This window comes from Elephas maximus, chromosome 8 (genome assembly GCF_024166365.1).
Source record: "Elephas maximus indicus isolate mEleMax1 chromosome 8, mEleMax1 primary haplotype, whole genome shotgun sequence".
Lineage (NCBI taxonomy): Eukaryota > Metazoa > Chordata > Mammalia > Proboscidea > Elephantidae > Elephas > Elephas maximus.
Window position 1 is genome coordinate 26,322,436 of NC_064826.1, and position 18,940 is coordinate 26,341,375.

Here is an 18,940-nt window from a genome sequence, read left to right on the forward strand (position 1 = left end):
CCTTTGCATGGTCAATAAAACACAGGTAAACATCCTTCTGGTATTCTCTGCTTTCAGCCAGGATCCATCTGACCTCAGCAATGATATCCCTGGTTCCATCTCCTCTTCTGAAACTGGCCTGAATTTCTGGCAGTTCCCTGTCGATATACTGCTGAAGCCATTTTTGAATGACCTTCAGCAAAATTTTGCTTGCATGTGATACTAACGATATTGTTCTATAATTTCCACATTCAGTTGGATCACCTTTCTTGGGAATAGCCATAAATACGGATGTCTTCCAGTCAGTTGGCCAGGAAGCTATCTTCCATATTTCTTGGCATAGATGAGTGAGCACCTCCACTGCTGCATCTGTTTGCTGAGACATCTTAATTGATAGTCCATCAATTCCTGGGGCCTTGTTTTTTGCCAATGCCTTCAGAGCAGTTTGGATTCTTCCTTCAGTACCATTGGTTCCTGATCATATGCCACCTCTTGAAATGGTTGAATATCAACTAATTCATTTTGGTATAATGACTCTGTGTATTCCTTCCATCTTCTTTTGATGCTTCCTGCATAGTTTAATATTTTCCTTTTGGAATCCTTCACTATTGCAACTCGAGGCTTGAATTTTTTCTTCAGTTCTTTCAGCTTGAGAAAGGCCGAGCGTGTTCTTCCCTTTTGATTTTCCATCTTCAGCTCTTTGCACATGTTATCGTAATACTTTGTCTTCTCGAGAGGCCCTTTGAAATCTTCTACTCAGTTCTTTTACTTCATGAATTCTTCCTTTTGCTTTAGCTGCTCAGTGCTCAAGAGCAAGTTTTAGAGTCTCCTCTGACATCCATCTTGGTCTTTTCTTTCTTTTCTGTCTTTTCAGTGACCTCTTGCTTTCTTCATGGATGATGTCCTTGATGTCATTCCACAACTCATCTGGTCTTCGATCACTAGTGTTCAATGAGTCAAATCTATTCTTGAGATGGTCTCTAAATTCAGGTGGGATAACTCAAGGTAATATTGTGGCTCTCGTGGATTTGCTCTGATTTTCTTCAGTTTCAGCTTGAGCTTGCATATGAGCAATTGATGGTCTGTTCCACAGTCAGCCCTGGCCTTGTTCTGACTGATGATATTGAGCTTTTCCATCGTCTCTTTCCACAGATGTAGTCAATTTGATTTCTGTGTGTTCCATCTGGCGAGGTCCATGTGTATAGTCGCTGTTCATGTTGGTGAAAGAAGGTATTTGCATGAAGTCGTTGGCCTTGCAAAATTCTATCATTCGATCTCTGGCATTGTTTCTATCACCAAAGCCATATTTTCCAACTACTGGTTCTTCTTCTTTGTTTCCAACTTTCTCATTCCAATCGCCAGTAATTATCAATGCATCTTGATTGCATGTTCGATCAATTTCAGACTGCAGCAGCTGATAAAAATCTTTATTTCTTCATCTTTGGCCCTAGTGGTTGGTGTGTAAATTTGAATACTAGTTGTATTAACTGGTCTTCCTTGTAGGTGTATGGATATTATCCTATCACTGACAGCGTTGTACTTCAGGATAGATCTTGAAACATTCTTTTTGATGATGAATGCTACGCCATTCCTCTTCGAGTTGTCATTCCCAGCATAGTAGACTATATGATTGTCTGATTCAAAATGGCCAATACCCATCCATTTCAGCTCACTAATGCCTCAGATATCGATGTTTATGCATTCTGTTTCATTTTTGACGATTTCCAATTTTCCTAGATTCATACTTCGTACATTCTAGGTTCCGATTATTAATGGATGTTTCCAGCTGTTTCTTCTCATTTTGCGTCGTGCCCCATCAGCAAATGAATGTCCCGAAAGCTTTAGTCCATTCATGTCATTAAGGTCGACTCTACTTTGAGGAGGCAGCTCTTCCCCAGTCATCTTTTGAGTGCCTTCCAATCTGGGGGGCTCATCTTCCAGCACTATATCAGACAATGTTCCACTGCTATTCATAAGGTTTTCACTGGCTAATGGTCTTCAGAAGTAGACTGCCGGGTCCTTCTTCCTAGTCTGTCTTAGTCTGGAAGCTAAGCTGAAACCTGTCCTCCATGGGTGACTCTGCTGGTATCTGAATACCAGTGGCATAGCTTCCAGCATCACAGCAATACACAAGCCCCCACAGTATGACAAACTGACAGACACGTGGGGGCCCTGTGTCTTATAGATGTTCCTTATCATTCCAGACTTGGGATGCATGGTGCTTACCTTGCTACCAGACCATCTATAATGAATAATTTCACATGTTTGATGTGGTGAGACTGATGTGAAATTGTTCCTACAGATCAATAAGTAAGCACAAGTAAGCCTGTGTTTACTTTGCTTATTGGGTCATCCGCCCCTGTCAGGGATTGTAAATTTAAAAAGAGGCTTTGATTCTGTAGGAAAGTGCTTTGGGGTTGGCAGAGAGACAGATTCCAGCTGTATCTAGAAGCAGAATGTTTTTTTTGTTGTGCTTTAAGTGAAAGTTTACAGAGCAAATTAGTTTCCCATTCAACAATTTATACACAAATTGTTTTGTGACATTGGTTGCAATCCCCGCCATGTGTCAACACTCTTTTTTCCCCCACCCCAGGTTTCCTCGTTTTCACCTTTCCATTTTCTTTGCCCTTCCTGCCTTCTCATCTTTGCTTTTGGGCAGATATAGCCTACTTGGTCTTGTATACGTGATTGAACTAAGAAGCACATTTCTCAAGTGGGTTATTGTTACTTTTATAAAAACCTGTCTAAACTTCCGCTGAAGGGTAAACTTCGGGGGTGGCTTCAGTTCTGAGTTAAAAGGATGTCCTGGGGGCAGAGTCCCAGGGGTTTCTCCAGTCTCTGTCAGAACAGTAAGTCTGGTCTTTTTTGTGTGAATTTGATTTTTTTTCTTCCTTTTTCTCCAGCTCTGTCTGGTACCCTCTACTGTGATCCCTGTCAGAGTGGTCGGTGGCAGTAACCAGGCACCGTCTAGTTGTTATGGGCTAAGGCTGGTGGAGGCTGTTGTACTTGTGGTCCACTAGTCCTTTGGACTAATATTTCCCTTGTGTCTTTGGTTTTCTTTATTCTCCTTTGCTCTGGGAGGAATGGGACTTGTAGATGTATCTTAGGTGGCTATTCGTAAGCTTTTAAGACTCCAGTAGCTACTCACCAAAGTGGGATGTAGAGTATTTTCTTTATAAAACTGTTATGCCAATTGACCTAGATGTCCCCCGAGACTGTGGTCCCCAGCCCTCAGCCCTAGGAACTTGGTCCATCAGGGTGTTTGGATGTGTCTATGAAGAGAAGCAGAATCTTTGATGTAGTGAAAAAATGAAATTGTTCACTACAGATAATATGGTAAGCACTGTGCTTACCTTCCCTATTGGATAATCTGCCCCTGCTTGGGAGCCCTATAATGTTTTGGGAGTTACTTCCTTTCATTTACCGATTGATTTCAGGCCACTTGTCCTTTCTAAAATTCAGCCTGACATATACTTAATATTCAAATTAAAAATCAAACAAAATCAAGCCCATTGATGATGAATTGATTTTGACTGATAGCAATCCTATAGGGCAGAGTAGAACTTTCCTGCAGGGTTTCCAAGGAGTAGCCGGTGGATTCGAACTGCCGACCTTTTGGTTAGCAGCCACGCTTTTAACTACTGCATTCAAATTAAGCGGACTACAAATATGCTTTTTAAGACATTGACATAAATATGTGTGTAATTTATTCACTCTTAAACATGCATGCAAAAAATATGAAAGCAATGATGTTTAATCTTAAAAAATAGTAACATTTGCTGTGATAATGAGGAAAGTATCAAGAAAAACAGAACTGCTTTTCAGAGCCTGAGTTCAGGGCTTCAAACCCATTCTTTCTGGTTCGACCCCCTGCTGAGAATTTGCATTTCCACCCTAGATAGACTGAATCAGAATCTGGGGTGGAAATGTGAATTCCCAGAAGCGGGTGGAACCAGAAGGCACCGGTTTGAAGCCCCGTCTGAGTCTCAAAGAGCTGTGTGATTTTGCACAAGCAACCTCTCAATTTTAGTTCCTGATCTATAAAATGAAATCAAATAGCACCTACCTGGCCTGGTGGAACTCAGTGTTCTCTCTAGCTACCTAGCGATTATGTCTGGCCAAGTTAATAACTTTGTCCTCCTCTTTCCCTGCTTCCCACCTCCCTGCTGTCCCCACTGTACTTGTTCACATGGATCAAGAATTACATGGCAAATCCTTCATGCAGATTATTGCTTAAAGCTGGAAAACAATTTATTTCATTAAATACAAGAAAAATCCTCACCACATTCTGATTTTTGTTTCAAATGACATCAAGGTAAACATCAGCTCAGCCCATGGGCAAAGTCCAAATTCATGTAGTCTGAATTAAAATTCTATTGTGGGTTCTTAGACTGCTCTTCTGAATCTGGTTCCCTAGGCCTTCTCATAATTGCCATCACTTGGTACACACCTGACTACAATTTTCAAGGTTACGATTTGCAAATACAGGGCAGAAGGTTTTCACTGTTATTATTTCTTAGGTTTTCTTGTTACAAAGGAGGTAGGCTTTCTTGGCTGTATAGAGTGACGTGTGGAGCCAAGTGGTGGGTTGTTTTTTATATTTTTTTCCTGACCTAATCTCTGTACATTACATATTATTGCTTTTTGTGGTGTTATTCTTGCTTCTGATATTTTAAACTATCTTTTAGCATTTCAATTGATGTTATATATTGAACAGATGTCTTAAATTATTTAAGCATGGTGTTTGAGAAACCTAAAAACAATTAGTTTTAAAAATCTTTTTTTTTTTGCTTTTCTGAGACTTGGTAAAACGTTTTCTCTCCCCCTCTCCTTTATTCTTCCTTTCCACGCTAATGCTCTTGATTTCATCTTTTGAGGTCGATATGTAGCCTCATATTTATATTAAATATAAAATTTAAATTAAATATAAAATTTATATTGGACATTTGTCAAATGTCCAATTTGGCTAGAACCAAGTTAACGAGTAACATTTGTTACTAATGACATCAATAAAAACATCAGAATCTTACAACTCTGGTTTGAGCCTAATAGAGTAGGAGGTTTGAGGGATGAATATTCACAAGCAATTAATGGACTGTTCTTTAGAAAAAAAAATGCAAAAAATCATTTTAATAGCCTTTTTGCATCCTAACCAGACTTCAGTTGGATCAAACCATAATCTGGCTAGAAAAAAATGTAATCGGTTCCTCAAAACTAAATCCAGTGAACTTGTCTCTGCAGAAGGTCAAGTAACAGTTTCATGAAAGAAGGCTGTTCTTCATTTAATGCCTCTGTTATTAAAAAGGTGTTCTATTTTTTTGTTTGCGTTCTGTTTTTTTATTATTATTATTACTTCATGTTAGTAACCGTCTTGCTAACATGCAAATGATGTGCTAACCTAATGTGGCTTGTATGAAAGTGATAATTAAAGGGGCAGAGAGACCTATCAGCTACATTATTCTGCCTGAGAATGGAAAATCACTGAGCTATCAGAACCTTTCTGTATTTTATGCTTATATGACTCATAGAAACAAGTAAAAATTAAAATATGGTATATGATTTTCTCTCCTTTTTAGAGAAGACAGTCAAAGAATCTTAGAGAATCTTAGATTTTGCTACCTCCTGTTTTGACATGCACTTATTTCTTGGTACTACCTACTTTTTGGGTAAACTTTTTAGGTACCCAGTTTTTTTTAAAGGAGCATTCAGAGAGTTAGAGTCTTCTTTATTTTAACAGGGAATGGATTAATGGTCATTGAAAACATTAAGCCAGATGCTTCTAGATACTTTGCATGTCTTATGGCATTTAATCCTTGAAGACAGGTATTATTTTCAATTTGGAGTTGAAGAAATGAATGCTCAGAGTCTTCCAGGACCACAAGCAGCTGGTGGTGGAACCCGTATCTTGCTGACTTTGAAGTCTATGATCTTTTCATCGTTTCATACTAGCCAAAATTACATGATATTTAATTTTGGGTAATAAAAACCTATTCGAGTCCTACTAAAATAAAATTTCAATAAGGCAGTCCATGGGTTATGAACAAGATCTGTTCCTAAGTCTGTCTTTAAGTCAAATTTGTACAGCCACAATGCTCCTTAGAAGCAAGGACAGTGAGACTTAATCTCACATACTTCGGACATGTTATTAGAAGGGTCCACTCCCTGGAGAAGGACATCATGCTTGGTAAAGTAGAGGGTCAGCAAAAAAGAAGAGAACCCTCAATGAGATGGATTGACACAATGGCTGCAACAATGGGCTCAAACGTAACAACAATTGTGAGGATGGGGCAGAACTGGGCAGTGTTTTGTTCTGTTGTACATAGGATCATTATGGGTTGGAACCAACTCCACTGCAGCTAACAACAACAACATGCATATAAAATACTTAAGAAACACTTCCACAACAGCATGCATGTAAGACACTTAAGAAACACCTCCAAACTGGGCAACGTTTTCAGGAGCATCAAAAGTTGTGCCTGCGTTTGTTATTATGAACCGTTGTATTTAAATTTTTAACAGAATAGGCTTTATTTTAGTCCATTTTTAAGTATGAGTTGTCCGTAAGTTAGATGTTGTTAACCTGGGGATTGCCTGTATATCATTATTAAATTCTAACTTAAGCAAAAAGTTTATTAGATTTCAAACCTAATGAAAATGAAAAAATAACAGTTACCATTTAAAGTTGATTCTGACTGATGGCAACACCACTGTGATCTGTAGGATTTTCAATGGCTGATTTTTTTGGAAGTAGATTACCAGGCCTTTTTTCCAAAGTACCTCTGGGTAGACTCGAACCTCCATTCTTTCAGTTAGTAGCCAAGAACAGTAACTCTTTGCACCACCCAGAGACAATAAAATGATGGAGATGGGTATTGTAGTTCCTTGGTAAATGCATGTTTGGGTGTGTTTGTGAGTGACCTTATTTCTTTGATGAGCTAAGTCTCAGTGTCCTACAGAACATGGCCATCTGTCAGCTAGAAGCTGCTGACACTTGTCATCTGGGCTGGTTGGGATGATCGTCTTCTCTCCCTGTCTCTCCTGTTTTGATCCTTGGATAATAGGCTCTTCTTTGGTGATATGAGATGCTATCAATGCCCAGGAGTGTTATAAAGGCCATTATCTTAGACTAAGTGTTTACTGGCCAAGAGAAAAGGTCTCTAGTGAGAGAAGCAGAGCCCAGCTCAGAGGATAGTGCTGTGGTCCAAGGGTTCTAAGATGATGCAATGCTCCACAATGTGTGGGTGGTGGAGTCTGGCACCTGGGATTAGACTACATTTTCTCTTTATTTTTAATTGAGATATAATTCATGTAACATAAAATTTATCCTTTTATTGTACACAGTTCAGTGGCTTTTTAGTATACTCACAAGACTATGCAACCATTACCACTATCCAGTTCCGAAATGTTTTCATCACCACAAAAAGAAATCTCGTACACATTAGCAGTCACTCCTCATGTCCCTCCGTCCCCCCATGCCCCTTGCCCAGCCCCTGACAACTAGCGATCTACTTTCTGTCTCTATGGGTTTGCCCATTTGGTTACATTTTATGTGCAATTGTAAGGCCAAACACTTGATGAAGCTTCCTATTACTGCTAAAAGTGCTTCCATATGGGGCATTGAGCAATGGAGGAGGTTGTGTTTCCAGGATGTTCAGTGAGGGAGCTAGTATAATTTCCTTGCATTCCCCAAATTTATCCAGCCTTAGCACCCATGACAGCATCAGGTCCCCACAAGGACTGCATTTTCCCCTGTAGATCTTAAGGTTCCTCTGGACTCTCGTTATTATAATGTCCAACTCTACCTTGTGGACATAAGAAAAACATTTGGAACTCAGAGTCCTGACTAGAATCGTCTGCCCTCCAAAACCTTCACATAAGCAAATATTATTCTTTAAACCCATCGATTCAGTTTTGTTTCCTTCTTTGCTCTTGATTCTGCTTCCTCCAAACATCATTTTCCTACAGTATAAGATCTGCAAATGATGTTTGAGTCCCTTGAACTCAGTTGCCCATGCCAGGAACCTGGGAATCAATGAGATATTCTGTCTTTATGTTCTCATTCTGCTTCCTTTTCCACCCTGATATCCAATGACCAGATTCTATAGATTTTACCCCTACCGCTATTTCTTTCCTTTCTCTCCAGCTCCCCTGCCACTGTTAAGACACCCATCATTATAACTCACTTATGAGGGCTGGACTTCAGCAATTGCTCCTTGATCTGGGCTCACTGCCTCCCATCTTGTCTCATATCAGTAGTTCTTCTACATTGCTCCCAAATGGTCTTCTAATCATCCAAATATGTTTATATACCACCTCGCATCTTAAAGTTTTTCAGGAAGAAGTTTAAAATATGTTAGTTTGATACACTAGTCCCTCAACAGTCTGGCCTGGGCTTGTCTTGCATGACCCCATACTTGTACCCTTCCCTCCATCCACACTGAATGGCTGGCCTGTCCCTGAATATCTTACACAGCTTCAGGCTCACTGCCTCTGCACATACCTTGGCATTACCTAGAATGTTCCTTCCTACCTTTTTTTTAATTAATCCCTATGTTCTAACCCACCCCTTCTGGAATGTAGAGCTTTCGCAGACAGAGGCTCTGCCTGATTTGATCATCTCAACATCAAGCATCCCATTCATTGCTTTGGCGCAGCTCTTTACACATACCTCCCCATTTTCCGCAATGGCAGTGCACTTCTCAGTGTCTCCAGATATATTGGAAACCTATTGAAAACAGAAACTTATTATCTGTATCATCTAGTATAATACTTAAGCAGGTAGTGTTTAATAAATATTTGTTGAAGGAAGAAAAGCAGTAAAAACAAAAATAAAAAGTGGCATAACCGAAATATTAACTGTCTCCTGGGGTATCATTAGCCTTATAATGAGATTCAGCACTTTTTCCCTTGAAGCACACCCATGCTGGAAATCATAAGTGAATAAAACTATTTTTATGTCATTATTGTTTGAAGATTTTGTGAGGATATGAAGAAGAGTTTTTACAGCACATAACACATGATAAATCTCATAAAAATTCCTATTTGGCCTTTTTGTTTTTCCTCAAGGTGCTTATTCTGCAGCCCATACCTGAGTTTCCCCTCCTGGGACACCATCCTGCACTCGCGTGTGCGCACACACACACGCACACACACGCTGCCCCTAAATTTCTCTTTTCTGGTTTCCCTTTCTCGGATCTTCCCTTTAGGAGTGTCTATATTGTCTTATGGAGTCCCTGGGTGGCACAAATAGTTAAATACTCAACTACCAGCTAAAAGATTGTGGTTCAAACCCACCCAGAGGTACTTCTCAAGATAAGCCTGGTGATTTGCTTCTGAAAGGTCAAGCTTGAAAACTCTATGGAGAAGTTCTACTCTACACACATGGGTCACCATGACTTGGAATTGTCTCGATGACATCTAGCAACAACAACAATAACTTACTGTCTTATGCAGAGCAACAGTGCTCTTTCTCAGCAACTCTTGTCTTTCATCCCCACCTAGCTTTCCTCTCAGAAACAAAGTATGCTCTCAATGTCAGCATCTTCATTTGTTAAAAGGCAGTGGGGAAATGTCTAGTTCTGTGGTGAAATGGAAGTATGTGTTTGTGTATAAACCAAAAAAAAAAAAACCTGTTTCTGTTGAGTCAACTCAGCTCACAGTGATCCTATAGGACAGAGTAGAACTTCCCCATGGGGTTTCCAAGGAGCAGCCGGTGGATTCAAACTGCTGACCTTTTGGTTAGCAGCTGAGCTTTTAATCGCTGCATCTCCAGGATTTATGTATACTGTCATTAAAAATTTCACTGAAATGATAGTCAAGTTGGAGGAAAGGCATAAAAATGGTCTAAATGCCCAAGGACAAAGAAAACCAGAGGGCAATGACAGCAGATTAGAGAAGCCAAAATATTTTGGAAGATGGAAAATGGATGTAGGGAGTCGCTAAGAGCTGAGAAGAGAAGAGCCAGAAGAGAGGCAATGGCAATAAGAAGCAAGTAAATTCATTCCATGGAACTCTGGAAAGACTCAGGTTTGAGAGGCACACATTACCACAGGAAGCCTAGATGGGGCTGAAAACAAAAAGTATTGGTTGAAAGTCTCTTTGAAAGCCAGTACAGTCTTATGATCCTCTCTTTCATTCCCTTACAAAGAACAACCTTACAAAGAAACTTGAAATTTACTTTGTGGAAAGTAATCTCAAGGACACCAGGCAGAACATTAGGCAGGGAAGAGTTACTGCAATAAAATGGCGATAAAGTCTACACGTGGAAAATCTAACCCGCACCCTAATGCTCCTTGCTCTGATGTGAGCATTCATAGCCAGTCGTTTACTTCTTCATCCCCTAGGAAAATATTAGAAGATTCTTCTCTGGCAGCACTCCAAAGGAAAGACCTGTGGATACTGTCCTAGCAGGAAAGTGGACTCGCCCTAGATGGTTCAAATGAAGAGACATTCATCAAGGAACTGTATACAGCCATGTCAGTGAACAAATGAGGAATGGCGAGGCCCCAGTGACTGGCACCAGCGGGAGGCCTTTCCATCCCCAGGGCTGAAGGAACAGAGGGGGAAATAGAGCCCAGTGAGAACTAGGACAGTGGAGCAAAGCCCTCACAGCAGAAACCGAAGACGTGGAGAGTTACGGATTAGAAAGAAAGGCCTAGTAATCTGCTTCCAAAAATTAGCCAGTGAAAATCCTATGTGTTCCAACAGAGTACTGGCCAACATAGTGCCGGAAGATAAGCCTCTGTGTTGGAAGTCACTCAAAATGCACAGTGGCGGCAACAACGGACTTGAACGTACCAAAGATCATTAAGTTGGCACAGGACCCAGCAGTGTTTTGTTCTGTTGCACGTGGGGTAGCCACGAGACAGAGTTGACTGGAAGGCAGCTAACAACAAGGTGAGGAACTGTGGAGGGATCAAAACATGGAGCACGATGTGGCTGAAGACAAACTCACGCCACCATTCGGATCTGGTTGGCCCTTGCCATGTATCGTTCCAAACTGTACTTGAATAGCCAGAGGAAATAGTATTCTTAAACGGAAGGACCGCTGGAAGCAGGAAGGGTCATTTTTTTTTTAAACCCAGAGTGCAAAGCATTGATTAAATTCATCCAGAGGGGCAAGGGGAAAGTGGAGTTCTGTGGAGGCGTTTCTAAAACAGAAGATCCTGTGACTGAACAGACTGTGAGTGGATGTTTCTCTGAGAACAGTCCAGACCTGGAAGTGGAGCTATTGCTATGGCAGCTGTGCCCGGGCCCTGCTGCTGCTTTCACTGTTTGATGTCTTTGTTCAAACCATATGGTGTAGGAGCAGTACATATTTGTAAATAAATAGACTATGATTCTAGATTCCTTCTGTGTCTGTGACTTGTTTTCATCTCAGATTTATCGCTCCTTTGGAAGTGAAGATGGGCTTGAATTTGGAAAACTTTGGACCCTTAGAGAACCCAAAAGATCATTTTCACTGTGCTTGTGTATTTCACACAGTGACAAACCTCAACGTGAGAGCATCCCGTACAATTGAGAGCTATTTCTTTCTTTCCTTTTTTTAGTTTTGAAATGTTTTGTTTTTAATAGTTATAGTTGAAGGGATTTCTAAAACGAGCGTAGCCATTCATGATTGCTTTATCTTTTTAAAATTTCTCTTCTGAGAAGATTTTCAATTGAATTTTATTTTTTGGAGTACTTAAGAGACTTTGGCTGTAGGTAGCTTTTGAAGATGGAAAAACAGACAACTTTCGGGCTATTGAAGGACAGAGAGCTGGATAAGCCATCTGCCTTCTCAGACATGGTGAGCTCCCGGCAAAGGATTTTTTTTTTTTTTTAACTGCTGGGTAATTAGAGCCCCCTCTGGCCTTGATAACTTTGCTGTAGATCCCCCAGCACATAATAGCTAGAAGAGGGCCAAATGAATTATCTTGTCCAGTCCCATCCTATTTTACAGATGTGGAAACTGAGCCCCTAAAAAGCACAGCCATTTGTGCAGTGTTACACAATTGGTAGAAAGGTCCCATTTTCATACATCTAGTTCAGTATTTTGCCCACTATGCACATTAGCAAAAGCCATCGTCATAACCTACACTTACCAGTACAAATAATGCCTGAATATCTCTTCAGGCTCCCCATAGCCAGAGGCCTGCTCAGGCCTGCAGGCTCCCCCCACCACCTGGGGCTCAGTGATATCTGAGAGCCAGTTTTCTGGTGCCATTTATATTCTCTCCTCCACTCAGCCACTAAAACCTTGCCATCCTGTGTGTTATTCTACAGGTGGCAACCGACTAATCTGATGAACTAATAATCAATCTGTGAATAGGAGAAGGTGGAAGAGCCCAAATGGGAAAAGGCTCCTTTTCTACGTTATCACTTTGCAGACAACAACCAGCTGGCCACTGTCGGCCTCCTCCAAACATACTGTTTGGACGTGTGGCCACATTAAGCCTCACTCTGAGAAAACTATGCTTTTCTTTTGGTGTGCTTCGGGTTTCTCCCAATCAGTTCATAGTTCCTTGCTTTGCTCTAGGTCCTAATTAGGGTACTGCTCCTACTTCTCATTTCTTAGAGTCTTTAAACCATGAATGCTTGAGAGGGTGAAAACCTTTGTCTGTGAGGACCCAGAACACAAGCATAATCACCATCCATGCCTCTGAATGAAGCCTGAACTCCCCACCAAGGCCAACCTTCCCTCTGGGATGAAGACTTTTTTTCATATATTTACTCAACTATAAACAGACCAGTAGGTTCAAAGGTTTGCTGGATCAGATTCAAAGGTGTGATCCTTCAGATCCTTCCTGAAAGAGTCTGCAGCATAATAAACGAAGTGACAGCTGCATGTGTGAATCAGTGCACAGTGCCTCAGGATAAAACACTCTTTTATGGGACTTAATGAGAGGCACGTATAGCACAAAGGTTAAGGATGTGGACTCTGGCTCAAGAGAAGCCTAGGTTTAAATCTCAGCTGAGCCAATTACTAGCTATGTGACCTTAGGGAGATTACTTAGATACTCCATGCCTCAGTTTCTCTATCTGTAAAATGAGGATAAAACGGTGTATATTTAGAGTTGTAAAAATCAAATGACTAATTGCTTAGGGAGCACAAAGTTTCTGTTAATGGAATAATCTGGAAAAAGCAGTAATGGTGGCACATTAGGCTAAATGTAATCAGTGTCACTGAGTTGTACATGTAAAAACTGTTGAATTGGCAAATGTTTTGGTATATATGTATTTTTTATCATAATAAAAAATCAAGTGACTAAATATAAAGTTATAATAATCACTATATATTCAATATCTTAGTAATATACAACTCCCCCCAAAAAACTCAAACCCACTGTGGCCGAATCGATTCCGACTCACGGCGGCCCTGTATAGACAGACATACATATATACACACACACATATATGTCCCTAGGTGGCACAAATGGTTTGCACTCAACTACTAACCTGAAGGTTGTTGGTTCAAACTCACTCAGCAGTACCATGGAAGAAAGGCCCGGTGGCTTGCTTCCATTAAAATTACTGCCCAGAAAACCCTGTGGAGCAGTTCTACCCTATAACACATGGGGTCACCACGAGTCAGAACTGACTTGATGGCAAGGAGTTCGGTTTGGCTTTGGATATATATATAAATCAGGGATATTAGTTTACGGAATTCAGCCAACCCATTAGTGAGAGTTGTCCTTCAGTTGCTTTGTGTTTAGAAAGTTAAACATTATTTTGCATGAAGTGCAGTGTAGCATCAGTCAGGTTTCTGTGATGTTTTGTATATCTATGGAGGTTCATGCTTAAAGATGCACTTACTATGGCTCTCTCAACTGACTCCCACACCATTTGGAAACCCTGGTGGTGTAGTGGTTAAAAGCTACAGCTGTTAACCAGAAGGTCAGCAGTTCTAATCCACCAGGTGCTCCTTGGAAAACCCTATGGGGCAATTCTACTTTGTCCTAAAGCGTTGCTATGAGTCAGAATCAACTCCATGGCAACAGGTTCGGTTTTTTTGGTTTCCATTTCAGTTCAGCAACATATATTGAGCAATTACTTAGGTTCTGTGCTAGACCCTGGTGACAGATACTAAGATTAATAAGGCACAGTCTGTGGGGTTAAGGGTTTCAGAGTTCTTTGAGGAAAACAACACTTCTGTGCCTCCCTTGATTAAATTGAACACTGTAGACAATGAGTGTGAAGGAATCGAATGGGTCATGGAAGCTTCCTTACAGTGATCCGCACGTCCAGCTGAGCACAAATACCCTGTTCCTGCTTATACAACTTCACTCCTGAATAGTCTCAACATACTTTTCCCCTTCCGCAACAGTTCTCTGAGGTGGGGCAGGTTAGAAAATTGATTTCTCTCAGTCGTAATGTTTAACTAGAGTGTTCAGGAGTACCTACTCATAGAGACAGATAATTAACTTGATTTCATTTTTCACATGACTGTCCTGTGATAAGTTGAATTCTTGGAGTAAAAACATCGGCCTTTTTCCTTCCAAAGGGCAGCTTCCAGGTGCTCAGCTACAGCCTTGCCTCAACCGAGATGCCTTTGCAGTCAGAATTACCACCCAGGATTGCTAAACACAAGTCTTTCTATTTGGATACCCTTGGATTAAACACAACACACTTCAGCAAAGAATCTTTGGCAGGATCTGCTGCTGAGGTGACAGTTTTGACATTGTTGCCTTTGGACTTCCCCAAAATGCACAAGGCCTGCAGAGAGAGAGAGAGAGAGGTTTAAGCAGAGCAGAGTAAAAAGAAGTGGAGGTTTCGGTCCTGTGATTTGAGGATATCAGACCCAGATCCCTTTACTCTTCAGAATTGCAAGCGTGGAATATAGTAAATGAGTTATAAAGCATTTCCTTATATAATGGGTTCTGTTCTATCAAAATAAGATCATGTCCTTTACATTTGTATGATATATCATTAAATCAGGGGAAGCAAATACAAGGGATTTTATGTTTGAGGCCCTGAGAGGTTGAGTGGGACAGTAGAACTTGGACAAGTGAGGTAAATTCTCCAAGACTGAGTGCGCGCATCGCTACCACAGGGGCACCACCCACTGTCATAGGGTCGTGTGTGTCTGAAGTAACAAATGTAGAGTCCCTGACACATACAGCACTCCAAAAATATAATTTATTGTTATCTTTTTTTCTGGAATCATAATGGATTTTTTTCTAATTGACTAAGAGTTTATTTGTTTTAAAGGGGACTTTTTTTTCATCATTTATCGGCCAGAAATCTCTTTTCCCAATCAATGGTGAGACATCAATTAGGAGTCACAAAATGACAAAGACAATCCTTCATCTGAAAATATCTGAATTTTATAACTGTGAGTCAAATATTTTTCAGTTTGTTTGGATGGAAATCTCAAAATGCATTCAAGGAGAAGAGTAGAAATTTAAGCCCGTTTGTAGAAACAATAGGCGTCTGGCTGGTGCAGTGGTTAAGCACCTGGCTACTAGCCAAACGTTTGGAGATTTGAACCCATCAGATGCTCCACAGGAGAAAGATGTGGCAGTCTGCTTCCAGAAAGATTACAGCCTTGGAAACCCTGTGGGGCAGTTCTACTCTGTTCTATAGGGTCGCTATGAGTTGGAATTGACTTGATGGCAACTTGATGGGTTTTGGCAGAAAGGTTATCAATCTTTGTTCTCAATTGTAAATGAATAATCCCATTTAATACATGCTTTAAGAAAAAAAAAATTTTTTTTCTTTTTTATCGTCAGGCTGGAAAGCTAGAGAAAAGTATATGGCTCTTGTCATTGGGGTCTTCCAAGGGAATGGCACAAATACCAGTGGCAGAAATGAAAACCAAAAACCAAACCAGTTGCCATCAAGTCGATTTTGACTCATGGAAACGGTATGTGTGTGAGAATAAAACTACACCATAGGGTTTTCATTGGCTGATTTTTTGGAAGTAGATTGCCAGGCCTTTCTTCCGAGGCACCTCTGGGTGGACTCGAATAGCCACTGTTTTGGTTAGCAGCCAACCGCCTTAACCACTTGCCACCCAGGGACTCCGAGGGGAATCAAGCAGGTGAGAAACAGAAGGTATGAGGAAAGCCAAGCAAACCTTCCAATGTCAGAACCAGGAAGTTAATTTTTTTAGAGAAGCAGCAATGGAGAGGAAAGAAGATGAGAAGAGAAGGTAGAAAAAGAAAAGAGGAGGAATACTAACTGTCTCTGAATCAAGGATATTATTTTACGGAATTCAGTGAACTCACGGATGATAGTTGCCCTTCAGTCACTTTGTGTGGGTGGAAAGTTAAACATTATTTTGCGTGAGTCGCAGCGTAGTACTAGTCAGATTTCTTTGATGATCTATTCTCAACTTAGCTAACGTAGCTTGACATGTGAGAAACTGCTCTCTCAGCAGCCATGAATTTTCTACAAGTTTCATTTCATATTAGGAAGAAAATTAAGTGTCCATTCCAATAGCAATAAGAAAGAATAAATCCCATTTTAAGCACAGATTTCTTGCTGTGAGCTTATAAATACAATTTTTACTAGCCTGTTTCTCCTTGTGAGTTTAATTTTGAGTTGCTGCTTTGAGATATTCAGAATAGGTACAGATCCATAGAAAGAAAAGTAAAAAGGATTACATATCAGAAACAATTTCTTTCCTTAGAGTAATCAATATTTGTATGTCATGGCTAATGTCCATCGACGCTTAGGCAATTGGCAGACTGTGGCTGTACTGACAATTCCGTTCTTAAACTAATGGTTTCTAGGGACCGTTAGCTTTGTCCTTAGACTCCTGGCAGCCCAGGGCAAACTTTTATTTCCAAGCATCTGCTCACCACTTTATCCATAATTATTATTCTGGATACAGCCAGAGCTTGTAGCAGTAGTCTTAAATTACCGCTTTGGACAAGCATATAAATGGCGAAACCTCATATGACTGACGTGTCTGCTGAAAGGAGGTTTTCTGGTGGTGTTTACATCTTGCATCTGCAAATGATAAGTCACAAACTTAGTAATAACTCAGATAAGGAATTCTATTGTTTGTCCTTTTTCTTTGATATTTTGGGGACATTTTTTAGTCTGGACCCCTGAAGACTATTTTTCTCCCTACTTGTTATAAGAGGCATGGGTAGTCACACAAATTATACTATATATTGGAGCATTCTTCATTTATTAGGAATAAAAATATTGCAGGAGATATTTTCCATAAGTAGATGTTTAAATCCTGAGAATTGTGTTAGAATGGAAATAAAGTTTGTTTCCATTACTTTTCAATATAGAGAATTTAAATCCTAATCATGACAGCTTTTCACCTCTCTGAGTGGCACTAGAGGATTAGTACTCAGAGGCTGTTGTTAGCTGTCATTGGAGTAGCCTCTAGCTCATGGCTACCCCATACACGGTGGATCTGAGCGTTGCGATACCCCACACCCGGTGGATCTGAGTGTTGCGATAACCCACACACGGTGGATCTGAGCGTTGTGATACCCCATACACGGTGGATCTGAGCGTTGCGATCCATAGCGTTTCCACCAGCTGATCTCTTCTAAGTAGATCACCAGCACTTTGTCCTGGTTGAATCTGTGGATGAGGCAGCTCTTCTTATTTGAAGAGCTGGGTGGTGGGGGGGTGGGGGTGTTGAATAATGAACAGCAAACATAATGATGATGACTGATGGCCTAATTGGGCTGTGGTGACCGTTTCCACCATGGACAGTGAAGGAGACCACTCTCAGGAAGTGTTCCTCATGGCAATAACTGTTGGCCAAGTCATCATCTCTAATGATGCTGCCACAAGCCAGGACATCTGCTAGAAACAGGATCCAGTCCAGTCAGCCTCTCCCTCACCATGCAACATGGCAGGGCTTTTGAGTATGACTGTCTTACAATTTTTTAAAAGATTGTTTTGAAACAGGAGCCCTGGTAGTGCAGTGGTTAAGTGCTTGGCTGCTCACTGAAAGGTTGGCGGTTCCAACTCAACTAGAGGTTTCTTGAGAGAAAAATCTGGCTATCTGCTCCCGTAAAGATTGTAGCCTGGAAGAGCCTATGAGGCAGTTCTACTTTGTCATATGAGGTTGCTATGAGTCAAATTGGCTTGAGAGCACCTAACAACTACAACAATAACAGTTTTGAAATGATAGAGATGATATAAACAATACCATGGAAATTTAAAAAATTTAAGAATAACATTCATAACCCCATCATATCCTTGCAATTTTTAAAATCATTTTTGATATTTCTCTATATTTATATATTTGTAATTCATAGCATACAAATAATGCGGCAATTTGTTTATTAGCATTCCAGCATTCATTTTTTCCACTTTGTTATATAGCTTTTATATGTATAATTTTTAGTTGCTACCTATTTTACATAGGCAAATTAAAAAAAATCATTACTAAGTGTCTATTATTATTTAAGTTGCTGCCAATTTTAATCGATTTAAATATATTGCAATAAACATATTTGTAAATATGCTGTTCTGTATTCTGGATTATTTCCCTAGAATGTATTCCTATATTTGAGAATACTCAGACTGAAAATAAGAACATTTTTATAACTCATAATCCACTGTACCACACTACTTTCTAAAAGGCTGTTTTGTACTAGTTTGTCTTAAAATCAGCATAGTGTAGAAATAAAGTGCTTTTTTTTTTTTTTCCCTTAGCAACTTGCTAGCATTGGGAAGTAATAGCTTTTTTTTTTTTTGGTTAATTTGTTTTGTTTTAATAAAGTAGCAGGAATATAAATAGAAGTGATAAACTCACAGCCTGGCATTGTGGGAGTTATTACAGGGAAGGAGGTGATCTGTGGAATGGTTAGTTAGAAAAAAGAGGGAAGATAGGAGAAAAGAGAGCTGGGAGAGATGTGATAACTTTTTTTTTTCTCCTTTACAAAATCAGCAAGCGTGGTTCAGGTGACCATTGGGTTTCAGAGCAAGCAAAGCTGTCAAACATACAATTCAAAACTTGCAATGATGACTAAGTGACACCTGAGTCTCCGATCACCAGCCA